Raw genomic sequence first — 14,486 nt, 5'->3', positions numbered from 1 at the left:
TGTGTTATCATATTGTACGACTGTCAAATGATTTGTTAACATGTGTTTCGACTGTCATATGATGTGTTAACATGTGTTACGGTCGTGATAGAATGTGTTAACATGTGTATCGGCTTTCATAGCATGTATTAACATGTGTTACGGCTCTCGTATCATGTGTTAAAATGTGTTACGGCTTTCATATCATGTATTAACATGTGTTACGACTTTCATATCATGTGTTATCATGTGTTACGATTGTCATATGATGTGCTAACATGTGTTTCGACTGTCATATGATGAGTTAACATGTGTAACGGCTGACATACAATGTGTTAACATGTGACACGGCTTTCATATCATGTGTTAACATGTGTTACGGCTCTCATATCATGTGTTAACTTGTGTTACGACTTTCATATCATGTGTTATCATGTGTTACGATTGTCATATGATGTGCTAACATGTGTTTCGACTGTCATATCATGTGTTAACATGTGTTACGACTTTCATATCATGTGTTATCATGTGTTACGACTCTCATATGATGTGCTAACATGTGTTACGGCTGTCATAGAATATGTTAACATGTGTAAAGGCTGTTGAATCATGTGTTAACATGTGTTACGGCGTTCATATTATGTGTTAACATGTGCTCCGGCTGTCTTAGAATGTGTTAACATGTGTTTCGGCTTTCATATCATGTGTTAACATGTGTTACGGCTGTCATACAATCGGTTAACAAGTAATACGGCTTTCGTATCATGTGTTATCATGTGAAACGATTGTCATATGATGTGTTAACATGTGTTTCGACTGTCATATGATGTGTTAACATGTGTTACGGCTGTCATAGAATGTGTTAACATGTGTTACGGCTTTCATATCATGTGTTAACATGTGTTACGGCTGTCATACAATGTGTTAACATGTGTTACGGCTTTCATATCATGTGTTAACATGTGTTACGGCTCTCATATCATGTGTTAACATGTGTTACGACTTTCATATCATGTGTTATCATGTGTTACGATTGTCTTATGATGTGCTAACATGTGTTCGACTGTCATATGATTAGTTAACATGTGTTACGGCTGTCATACAATGTGTTAACATGTGACACGGCTTTCATATCATGTGTTAACATGTGTTACGACTGTCACATGATGTGTTAACATGTGTTCCGGCTGTAGTATCATGTGTTTACAACGTGTTACGGCTCACAAATCATGTGTTTACATGTGTTACGGCTCACATATCATGTGTTAACATGTGTTACGACTTTCATATCATGTGTTATCATGTGTTACGACTCTCATATGATGTTTTAACATGTGCTTCGACTGTCATATGATGTGTTAACATGTGTTTCGACTTATATATCATGTGTTAACATGTGTAACGGCTGTCGAATCATGTGTGAAAGTGTGTTTCGACTTTCATATCATGTGTTAACATGTGTTTCGGCTGTCATATCATGTGTTAACATGTGTAACGGCTTTCATATCATGTGTTAATATGTGTTGCGTCTGTTATATGATGTGTTAACATGTGTTCCGGCTGTCATATCATGTGTTAACATGTGTTGCGGCTTTCATATCATGTGTTAACAAATATTACGGCTTACATATAATGTTTTTAAATGTGTTACGGCTCTCATAGCATGTGTTAACATGTGTTACGGCTGTCATACAATGTGTTAACATATGTTACGGCTTTCATATCATGTGTTAACATGTGTTACGGCTCTCATATCATGTGTTAACATGTGTTACGACTTTCATATCATGTGTTATCATGTGTTACGATTGTCATATGATGTGCTAACATGTGTTCGACTGTCATATGATGAGTTAACATGTGTTACGGCTGTCATACAATGTGTTAACATTTTGACACGGCTTTCATATCATGTGTTAACATGTGTTACGACTGTCATATGATGTGTGAACATGTGTTCCGGCTGTAATACCATGTGTTTACATGTGTTACGGCTCACATATCATGTGTTTACATGTGTTACGGCTCACATATCATGTGGTAACATGTGTTACGACTTTCATATCATGTGTTATAGTGTGTTACGAATCTCATATGATGTTTTAACATCTGCTTCGACTGTCATATGATGTGTTAACATGTGTTTCGACTTATATATCATGTGTTAACATGTGTAACGGCTGTCGAACTGGTGTTAACGTGGGTTTCGACTTTCATATGATGTGTTAACATGTGTTCCGGCTGTCATATCATGTGTTAACATGTGTTACGGCTTTCATATCATGTGTTAACATGTGTTACGGCTGTCATATCATGTGTTAACATGTGTAACGGCTGTCGAATCATGTGTCAACATGTGTTTCGACTCTTATATGATATGTTAACATGTGTTCCGGCTGTCATATCATGTGTTCACATGTGTTACGGCTTTAATATCATGTGTTAACATGTGTTCTGTCTTTTATATCATGTGTTAACATGTGTAACGGCTTTCATATCATGTGTTAACATGTGTTGCGTCTGTTATATGATGTGTTAACATGTGTTCCGGCTGTCATATCATGTGTTAACATGTGTTGCGGCTTTCATATCATGTGTTAACAAGTGTTAAGGCTTACATATAAAGTTTTTACATGTGTTACGGCTCTCATATCATGTGTTAACATGTGTTACGGCTCTCATATCATGTGTTATCATATTGTACGACTGTTAAATGATTTGTTAACATGTGTTTCGACTGTCATATGATGTGTTAACATGTGTTACGGTCGTGATAGAATGTGTTAACATGTGTTTCGGCTTTCATATCATGTATTAACATGTGTTACGGCTCTCGTATCATGTGCTAACATGTGTTACGACGTTCATATCATGTGTTATCATGTGTTACGATTGTCATATGATGTGCTAACGTGTGTTTCGACTGTCATATGATGAGTTAACATGTGTAACGGCTGTCATACAATGTGTTAACATGTGACACGGCTTTCATATCATGTGTTAACATGTGTTACGGCTCTCATATCATGTGTTAACATGTGTTACGACTTTCATATCATGTGTTATCATGTGTTACGATTGTCATATGATGTGCTAACATTTGTTTCGACTGTCATATGATGAGTTAACATGTGTTACGCCTGTCATACAATGTGTTAACATGTGACACGGCTTTCATATCATGTGTTAACATGTGTTACGACTGTCATATGATGTGCTAACATGTGTTCCGGCTGTAATATCGTGTGTTTACATGTGTTACGGCTCACATATCATGTGTTCACATGTGTTACGACTTTCATATCATGTGTTATCATGTGTTACGAATCTCATATGATGTTTTAACATGTGCTTCGACTGTCATATGATGTGTTAACATGTGTAACGGCTGTTGATTCATGTGTTAACATGTGTTACGGCGTTCATATTATGTGTTAACATGTGCTCCGGCTGTCTTAGAATGTGTTTACATGTGTTTCGGCTTTCATATCATGTGTTAACATGTGTTACGGCTGTCATACAATGTGTTAACAAGTGTTACGGCTTTCGTATCATGTGTTATCATGTGTTACGACTGTCATATGATGTGTTAACATGTGTTACGGCTGTCATACAATGTGTTAACATGTGTTACGGCTTTCATATCATGTGTTAACATGTGTTACGACTTTCATATCATGTGTTATCATGTGTTACGATTGTCTTATGATGTGCTAACATGTGTTCGACTGTCATATGATGAGTTAACATGTGTTACGGCTGTCATACAATGTGTTAACATGTGTTACGGCTCACAAATCATGTGTTTACATCCGTTACGGCTCACAAATCATGTGTTAACATGTGTTACGACTTTCATATCATGTGTTATCATGTGTTACGACTCTCATATGATGTTTTAACATATGCTTCGACTGTCATATAATGTGTTACAATGTGTTTCGACTTATATATCATGTATTAACATGTGTAACGGCTGTCGAATCATGTGTTAACCTGTTATTCGACTTTTATATGATGTGTTAACATGTGTTACGGCTGTAATACAATGTGTTAACTTGTGTTTAGGCTTTCATATCATGTGTTAACATGTGATACGACTGATATATCATGTGTTAAGATGTGTTACGGCTGTCATATCATGTGTTAACATGTGTTACGTCTGTCATATCTTGTGTTAACATGTGTTTCGAATTTCATATCATGTGTAAAAATGTGTTACGGCTTTCATATCATGTGTTAACATGTGTTACGGCTCTCATATGATGTTTTAACATGTGTTACGGCTGTCAAATCATGTGTTAACGTGTGTTTCGACTTTCATATGATGTGTTAACATGTGTTCCGGCTGTCATATCATGTGTTAACATGTGTTACGGCTTTCATATCATGTGTTAACATGTGTTACGGCTGTCATATCATGTGTTAACATGTGTAACGGCTGTCGAATCATGTGTTAACATGAGTTTTGACTTTCATATGATATGTTAACATGTGTTCCGGCTGTCATATCATGTGTTCACATGTGTTACGGCTTTCATATCATGTGTTAACATGTGTAACGGCTTTCATATCATGTGTTAACAAGTGTTAAGGCTTACATATAAAGTTTTTACATGTGTTACGGCTCTCATATCATGTGTTAACATGTGTTACGGCTCTCATATCATGTGTTATCATATTGTACGACTGTTAAATGATTTGTTAACATGTGTTTCGACTGTCATATGATGTGTTAACATGTGTTACGGTCGTGATAGAATGTGTTAACATGTGTTTCGGCTTTCATATCATGTATTAACATGTGTTACGGCTCTCGTATCATGTGCTAACATGTGTTACGACGTTCATATCATGTGTTATCATGTGTTACGATTGTCATATGATGTGCTAACGTGTGTTTCGACTGTCATATGATGAGTTAACATGTGTAACGGCTGTCATACAATGTGTTAACATGTGACACGGCTTTCATATCATGTGTTAACATGTGTTACGGCTCTCATATCATGTGTTAACATGTGTTACGACTTTCATATCATGTGTTATCATGTGTTACGATTGTCATATGATGTGCTAACATTTGTTTCGACTGTCATATGATGAGTTAACATGTGTTACGCCTGTCATACAATGTGTTAACATGTGACACGGCTTTCATATCATGTGTTAACATGTGTTACGACTGTCATATGATGTGCTAACATGTGTTCCGGCTGTAATATCGTGTGTTTACATGTGTTACGGCTCACATATCATGTGTTCACATGTGTTACGACTTTCATATCATGTGTTATCATGTGTTACGAATCTCATATGATGTTTTAACATGTGCTTCGACTGTCATATGATGTGTTAACATGTGTAACGGCTGTTGATTCATGTGTTAACATGTGTTACGGCGTTCATATTATGTGTTAACATGTGCTCCGGCTGTCTTAGAATGTGTTTACATGTGTTTCGGCTTTCATATCATGTGTTAACATGTGTTACGGCTGTCATACAATGTGTTAACAAGTGTTACGGCTTTCGTATCATGTGTTATCATGTGTTACGACTGTCATATGATGTGTTAACATGTGTTACGGCTGTCATACAATGTGTTAACATGTGTTACGGCTTTCATATCATGTGTTAACATGTGTTACGACTTTCATATCATGTGTTATCATGTGTTACGATTGTCTTATGATGTGCTAACATGTGTTCGACTGTCATATGATGAGTTAACATGTGTTACGGCTGTCATACAATGTGTTAACATGTGTTACGGCTCACAAATCATGTGTTTACATCCGTTACGGCTCACAAATCATGTGTTAACATGTGTTACGACTTTCATATCATGTGTTATCATGTGTTACGACTCTCATATGATGTTTTAACATATGCTTCGACTGTCATATAATGTGTTACAATGTGTTTCGACTTATATATCATGTATTAACATGTGTAACGGCTGTCGAATCATGTGTTAACCTGTTATTCGACTTTTATATGATGTGTTAACATGTGTTACGGCTGTAATACAATGTGTTAACTTGTGTTTAGGCTTTCATATCATGTGTTAACATGTGATACGACTGATATATCATGTGTTAAGATGTGTTACGGCTGTCATATCATGTGTTAACATGTGTTACGTCTGTCATATCTTGTGTTAACATGTGTTTCGAATTTCATATCATGTGTAAAAATGTGTTACGGCTTTCATATCATGTGTTAACATGTGTTACGGCTCTCATATGATGTTTTAACATGTGTTACGGCTGTCAAATCATGTGTTAACGTGTGTTTCGACTTTCATATGATGTGTTAACATGTGTTCCGGCTGTCATATCATGTGTTAACATGTGTTACGGCTTTCATATCATGTGTTAACATGTGTTACGGCTGTCATATCATGTGTTAACATGTGTAACGGCTGTCGAATCATGTGTTAACATGAGTTTTGACTTTCATATGATATGTTAACATGTGTTCCGGCTGTCATATCATGTGTTCACATGTGTTACGGCTTTCATATCATGTGTTAACATGTGTAACGGCTTTCATATCATGTGTTAACATGTGTTGCGTCTGTTATATGATGTGTTAACATGTGTTCCGGCTTTCATATCATGTGCTAACATGTGTTGCGGCTTTCATATCATGTGTTAACAAGTGTTAAGGCTTACATATAAAGTGTTTACATGTGTTACGGCTCTCATATCATGTGTTAACATGTGTTACGGCTCTCATATCATGTGTTATCATATTGTACGACTGTCAAATGATTTGTTAACATGTGTTTCGACTGTCATATGATGTGTTAACATGTGTTACGGTCGTGATAGAATGTGTTAACATGTGTATCGGCTTTCATAGCATGTATTAACATGTGTTACGGCTGTCATACAATGTGTTAACATGTGTTACGGCTTTTATATCATGTGTTAACATGTGTTACGGCTCTCATATCATGTGTTAACATGTGTTACGGCTCACATATCATGTGTTAACATGTGTTACGACTTTCATATCATGTGTTATCATGTGTTACGACTCTCATATGATGTTTTTACATGTGCTTAAACTGTCATATGATGTGTTAACATGTGTTTCGACTTATATATCATGTGTTAACATGTGTAACGGCTGTCGAATCATGTGTTAACATGTGTTTCGACTTTCATATGATATGTTAACATGTGTTCCGGCTGTCATATCATGTGTTAACATGTGTTACGGCTTTCATATCAAGTGTTAACATGTGTTCCGGCTGTCATATCATGTGTTAACATGTGTAACGGCTTTCATATCATGTAGTTAACATGTGTTGCGTCTGTTATATGATGTGTTAACATGTGTTCCGGCTGTCATATCATGTGTTAACATGTGTTGCGGCTTTCATATTATGTGTTAACAAGTGTTACGGCTTTCATATCATGTGTTTACACGTGTTACGGCTCTCATATCATGTGTTAACATGTGTTACGGCTCTCATATCATGTGTTATCATATTGTACGACTGTCAAATGATTTGTTAACATGTGTTTCGACTGTCATATGATGTGTTAACATGTGTTACGGTTGTCATAGAATGTGTTAACATGTGTTTCGGCTTTCATATCATGTGTTAACATGTGTTACGGCTGTCATACAATGTGTTAACATGTGTTACGGATTTCATATCATGTATTAACATGTGTTACGGCTCTCGTATCATGTGTTAACATGTGTTACGACTTTCATATCATGTGTTATCATGTGTTACGACTGTCATATGATGTGTTAACATGTGTTACGGCTTTCATATCATGTGTTAACATGTGTTATGGCTCTCATATTATGTGTTAACATGAGTTATGACATTCATATCATGTGTTATTTTGTGTTACGACTGTCATATGATGTGTTAACATGTGTTTCGATTGTCATATGATTTGTTAACATGTGTTACGGCTGTCATGCAATGTGTTGAAAAGTGTTGCGACTTTCATATCATGTGTTAACATGTGTTACGGCTGTAATACTATGTGTTAACATGTGTTTAGGCTTTTATATCATGTGTTAACATGTGATACGACTGACATATCATGTGTTAAGATGTGTTGCGGCTGTCATATCTTGTGTTAACATGTGTTTCGAATTTTTTATTTTGTGTAAAAATTTGTTACGGCTTTCATATCATGTGTTAACATGTGTTACGGCTGTCATACAATGTGTTAACATGTGTTACGGCTTTCATATCATGTATTAACATGTGTTACGACTTTCATATCATGTGTTATCATGTGTTTCGACTGTCATATGATGAGTTAACATGTGTTACGTCTGTCATACAATGTGTTAACATGTGACACGGCTTTCATATTATGTGTAAGCATGTGTTACGACTGTCATATGATGTGTTAACATGTGTTCCGGCTGTAATATCGTGTGTTTACATGTGTTACGGCTCACATATCATGTGTTAACATGTGTTACGACTTTCATATCATGTGTTATCATGTGTTACGACTCTCATATGATGTTTTAACATGTATTTCGACTGTAATATGATGTGTTAACATGTGTTACGGCTGTCATATCATGTGTTAACATGTGTAACGGCTGTCGAATCATGTGTTAACTTGTGTTTCGACTTTCATATGATACGTTAACATGTGTTCCGGCTGTCATATCATGTGTTTACATGTGTTACGGCTTTCATATCATGTGTTTACATGTGTTCCGGCTGTCATATCATGTGTTAACATGTGTAACGGCTTTCATATCATGTGTTAACATGTGTTGCGTCTGTTATATGATGTGTTAACATGTGTTCCGGCTGCCATATCATGTGTTAACATGTGTTGCGGCTTTCATATCATGTGTTAACAAGTGTTACGGCTTACATATAATGTGTTTACACGTGTTACGGCTCTCATATCATGTGTTAACATGTGTTACGGCTCTCATATGATGTGTTATCATATTGTACGACTGTCAAATGATTTGTTAACATGTGTTTCGACTGTCATATGATGTGTTAACATGTGTTACGGTTGTCATAGAATGTGTTAACATGTGTTTCGGCTTTCATATCATGTGTTAACATGTGTTACGGCTGTCATACAATGTGTTAACATGTGTTACGGCTTTCATATCATGTATTAACATGTGTTACGACTTTCATATCATGTGTTATCATGTGTTTCGACTGTCATATGATGAGTTAACATGTGTAACGGCTGACATACAATTTGTTAACATGTGACACGGCTTTCATATCATGTGTTAACATGTGTTACGGCTCTTATATCATGTGTTAACTTGTGTTACGACTTTCATATCATGTGTTATCATGTGTTACGATTGTCATATGATGTGCTAACATTTGTTTCGACTGTCATATGATGAGTTAACATGTGTTACGGCTGTCATACAATGTGTTAACATGTGACACGGCTTTCATATTATTTGTAAGCATGTGTTACGACTGTCATATGATGTGTTAACATGTGTTCCGGCTGTAATATCGTGTGTTTACATGTGTTACGGCTCACATATCATGTGTTAACATGTGTTACGACTTTCATATCATGTGTTATCATGTGTTACGACTCTCATATGATGTTTTAACATGTGCTTCGACTGTCATATGATGTGTTAACATGTGTTACGGCTGTTATAAAATATGTTAACATGTGTAACGGCTGTTGAATCATGTGTTAACATGTGTTACGGCGTTCATATTATGTGTTAACATGTGCTCCGGCTGTCTTAGAATGTGATAACATGTGTTTCGGCTTTCATATCATGTGTTAACATGTGTTACGGCTGTCATACAATGTGTTAACAAGTGTTACGGCTTTCGTATCATGTGTTATCTAGTGTTACGACTGTCATATGATGTGTTAACATGTGTTTCGACTGTCATATGATGTGTTAACATGTGTTACGGCTGTCATAGAATGTGTTAACATGTGTTACGGCTTTCATTTCATGTGTTAACATGTGTTACGGCTGTCATACAATGTGTTAACATGTTTTACGGCTTTTATATCATGTGTTAACATGTGTTACGGCTCTCATATCATGTGTTAACATGTGTTACGACTTTCATATCATGTGTTATCATGTGTTACGATTGTCTTATGATGTGCTAACATGTGTTCGACTGTCATATGATGAGTTAACATGTGTTACGGCTGTCATACAATGTGTTAACATGTGTTACTCCTCACAAATCATGTGTTTACATGTGTTACGGCTCACAAATCATGTGTTAACGTGTGTTTCGACTTTCATATGATGTGTTAACATGTGTTCCGGCTGTCATATTATGTGTTAACATGTGTTACGGCTGTCATACAATGTGTTAACATGTGTTACGGCTTTCATATCATGTATTAACATGTGTTACGGCTCTCGTATCATGTGTTAACATGTGTTACGACTTTCATATCATGTGTTATCATGTGTTACGACTGTCATATGATGTGTTAACATGTGTTACGACTGTCATATGATGTGTTAACATGTGTTTCGATTGTCATATGATTTGTTAACATGTGTTACGGCTTTCATATCATGTGTTAACATGTGTTCCGGCTGTCATATCATGTGTTAACATGTGTAACGGCTTTCATATCATGTGTTAACATGTGTTGCGTCTGTTATATGATGTGTTAACATGTAATCTGGCTGTCATATCATGTGTTAACATGTGTTGCGGCTTTCATATCATGTGTTAACAAGTGTTACGGCTTACATATAATGTTTTTACATGTGTTACGGCTCTCATATCATGTGTTAACATGTGTTACGGCTCTCATATCATGTGTTATTATGTTGAACTACTGTCATATGATGTGTTAACATGTGTTACGGCAGTCTTAGAATGTGTTAACATGTGTTACGGCTGTCATATCTTGGGTTAACATGTCTTTCGACTTTCATATCATGTGTAAAAATGTGTTACGGCTTTCATATCATGTGTTAACATGTGTTACTACTCTCAAATTATGTATTATCATGTGTTACGGCTTTCATATGATAAGTTAACATGTGTTACGACTGTCATACAATGTGTAAACATGTGTTACGGCTTTCATATTATGTGTTAACATGTGTTACTGCTCTCATATCATGTGTTAACATGTGTTACGACTTTCATATCATGTGTTATCATGAGTTACGACTGTCATATGATGTGTTAACATGTGTTTCGACTGTCATATGATGTGTAAACATATGTTACGGCTGTCATATGATGTGTTGACATGTGTACAGACTGTCATATCATGTGTTAACATGTGTTACGGCTGTCGTATAATTTGTTATCATTTGTTTAGGCTTTCATATCATGTGTTAACATGTGTTACGACTGTTATATGATGTGTTAACATGTGTTCGGGCTCTCATATCTTGTGTTAACATGTGATACGGCTCTCATATCATGTGTTAACATGTGTTTCGACTTTCATATCATGTGTTAACATGTGTTACGGTTTTATATCATATGTGTTAACATGTGTTACGACTTTCATATAATGTGTTAACATGTGTTACGGCTCTCATATCCTGTGTCAACATGTGTTACGACTTTCGTATCATGTGTTATCATGTGTTACGACTGTCATATTATGTGGCAACATGTGTTTCGACTGTCATATAATGTGTTAACATGTGTTACGGCTTTCATATCATAGGTTAACATGTGTTACGAATGTTATATTATGTGTTAACATGTGTCACGGCTGCCATATGATGTGTTAACATAAGTTACGGCTTTCATCTCATGTGTAAACATGTGTTACGGCTGTCATATGATGTGTTAACATGTGTTACGGCTGTCCTACAATGTGTAAACATGTGTACGGCTTTCATTTCATGTGTTAACTTGTGTTTCGACTTTCATATCATGTGTTAACATGTTTTACGGCTGTCATGGAATGTGTTAACATCTGTGACGGCTTTCATTTCATGTGTTATCATGTGTTGCGACTGTCATATTATGTGTTAACATGTGTTCCGGCTGTGATATCATGTGTTAACATGTGTTGCGGCTCTCATATCATGTGTAAACATGTGTTTCGTCTTTCATATAAAGTGTTAACATGTTGTACGACTGTCATATGTTGTGTTAACATATGTAACGGCTGTCATACAATGTGTTGACATGGGTTAAGACTGTTATATAATGTGTTAACATGTGTTACGGCTCTCATATTTTGTGTTAACATGTGTTACGACTTTCATATAATGTGTTATCATGTGTTACGACTGTCATATGACGAGTTAACATGTGTTAAGACTGTGATATAATTTGTTAACATGTGTTTCGACTTTCATATCATGTGTTATCATGTGTTACGGCTGTCATACAAGGTGTTAACATGTGTTATGGCTTTCATATCATGTGTTAACATGTGTTACGGCTCTCATATTTTTGTTAACATATGTTACGACTTTCATATCATGTGTTATCATGTGTTATCATGTGTTACGACTGTCATATGATGTGTTAACATGTGTTTCGACTGTCATATGATGTGTTAACATGTGTTACGGCTGTCATAGAATGTGTTATCATGGGTTACGGCTCTCATAATGATGTGTTAACATGTGTTTCGACTGTCATATGATGTGTTAACATGTGTTACGACTCTCATACAATGTGTTAACATGTATTACGGCTGTCATAGAATGTGTTAACATGTGTTACGGCTTTCATATCATGTGTTAACATGTGTTGCGACTGTCATATGATGTGTTAACATGTGTTACGGCTCTCATACAATGTGTTATTATGTGTTACGGCTATCATATTATGTGTTGACATGTGTAACGGCTCTCATATCATGTGTAAACATGTGTTACAACTTTTATATCATGTGTTATCATGTGTTACGACTGTCATATGATGTGTTAACATGTGCTAAGTCTGTCATAGAATGTGTTAACATGTGTTACGGCTCTCATATTATGTGTTAACATGAGATATGACTTTCATATCATGTGTTATTTTGAGTTACGACTTTCATATCATGTGTTAACATGTGTTACGGCTGTCGTACAATTTGTTATTATTTGTTAAGGCTTTCATATCATGTGTTAACATGAGTTACGACTGTCATATGATGTGTTACCATGTGTTCCGGCTGTCATATCTTGTGTTAACATGTGGTACGGCTCTCACATCATGTGTTAACGTGTGTTTCGACTTTCATATCATGTGTTAACATGTGTTACGGCTTTAATATCATTGGTGTTAACATGTGTTACGGCTTTCATTTCATGTGTCAACATGTGTTACGACTTTCATATCATGTATTATCATGTGTTACGACTGTCATATCATGTGGTAACATGTGTTTCGACTGTCATATCATGTGTTAACATGTGTTACGGCTTTCATATCATTGGTTAACATGTGTTCCGGCTGTGATATCATGTGTTAACATGTGTTGCGGCTCTCATATCATGTGTTAACATGTGTTACGTCTTTCATATCAACTGTTAACATATTGTACGACTGTCATATGATGTGTTAACATGTGTTTCGACTGTCATATGATGTGTTAACATGTGTTACGGCGGTCATAAAATGTAACGGCTTTCATATCATGTGTTAACATGTGTTGCGTCTGTTATATGATGTGTTAACATGTGTTCCGGCTGTCATATCATGTGTTAACATGTGTTGCGGCTTTCATATCATGTGTTAACAAATGTTACGGCTTACATATAATGTTTTTACATGTGTTACGGCTCTCATAGCATGTGTTAACATGTGTTACGGCTCTCATATCATGTGTTATCATGTTGTACGACTGTCATATGATGTGTCAACATGTGTTACGGCAGTCTTAGAATGTGTTAACATGTGTTTCGGTTTTCATATCATGTGTAAACATGTGTTACGGCTGTCATACAATGTGTTACCATGTGTTTCGACTTATATATCATGTGTTAACATGTGTAACGGCTGTCGAATCATGTTTACGTTTGTTTCGACTTTCATATGATGTGTTAACATGTGTTCCGGCTGTCAAATCATGTGTTAACATGTGTTACGGCTTTCATATCATGTGTTAACATGTGTTACGGCTGTCATATCATGTGTTAACATGTGTAACGGCTGTCGAATCATGTGTTAACATGTGTTCCGCCTGTCATATCATGTGTTAACATGTGTTACGGCTTTCATATCAAGTGTTAACATGTGTTCCGGCTGTCATATCATGTGTTAGCATGTGTAACGGCTTTCATATCATGTGTTAACATGTGTTGCGTCTGTTATATGATGTGTTAACATGTGTTCCGGCTGTCATATCATGTGTTAACATGTGTTGCGGCTTTCATATAAAGTGTTAACAAGTGTTACGGCTTACATATAATGTGTTTACACGTGTTACGGCTCTCAAATCATGTGTTAACATGTGTTACGGCTCTCATATCATGTGTTATTATATTGTACGACTGTCAAATGATTTGTTAACATGTGTTTCGACTGTCATATGAAGTGTTAACATGTG

Source organism: Physella acuta, unplaced genomic scaffold (genome assembly GCF_028476545.2).
Source record: "Physella acuta isolate Inbredline_101_S28 unplaced genomic scaffold, ASM2847654v3 ptg000389l, whole genome shotgun sequence".
NCBI classification, from domain to species: domain Eukaryota; kingdom Metazoa; phylum Mollusca; class Gastropoda; family Physidae; genus Physella; species Physella acuta.
The sequence above is the reverse complement of the archived record's forward strand: the minus strand, read 5'-3'. Positions refer to the sequence as shown.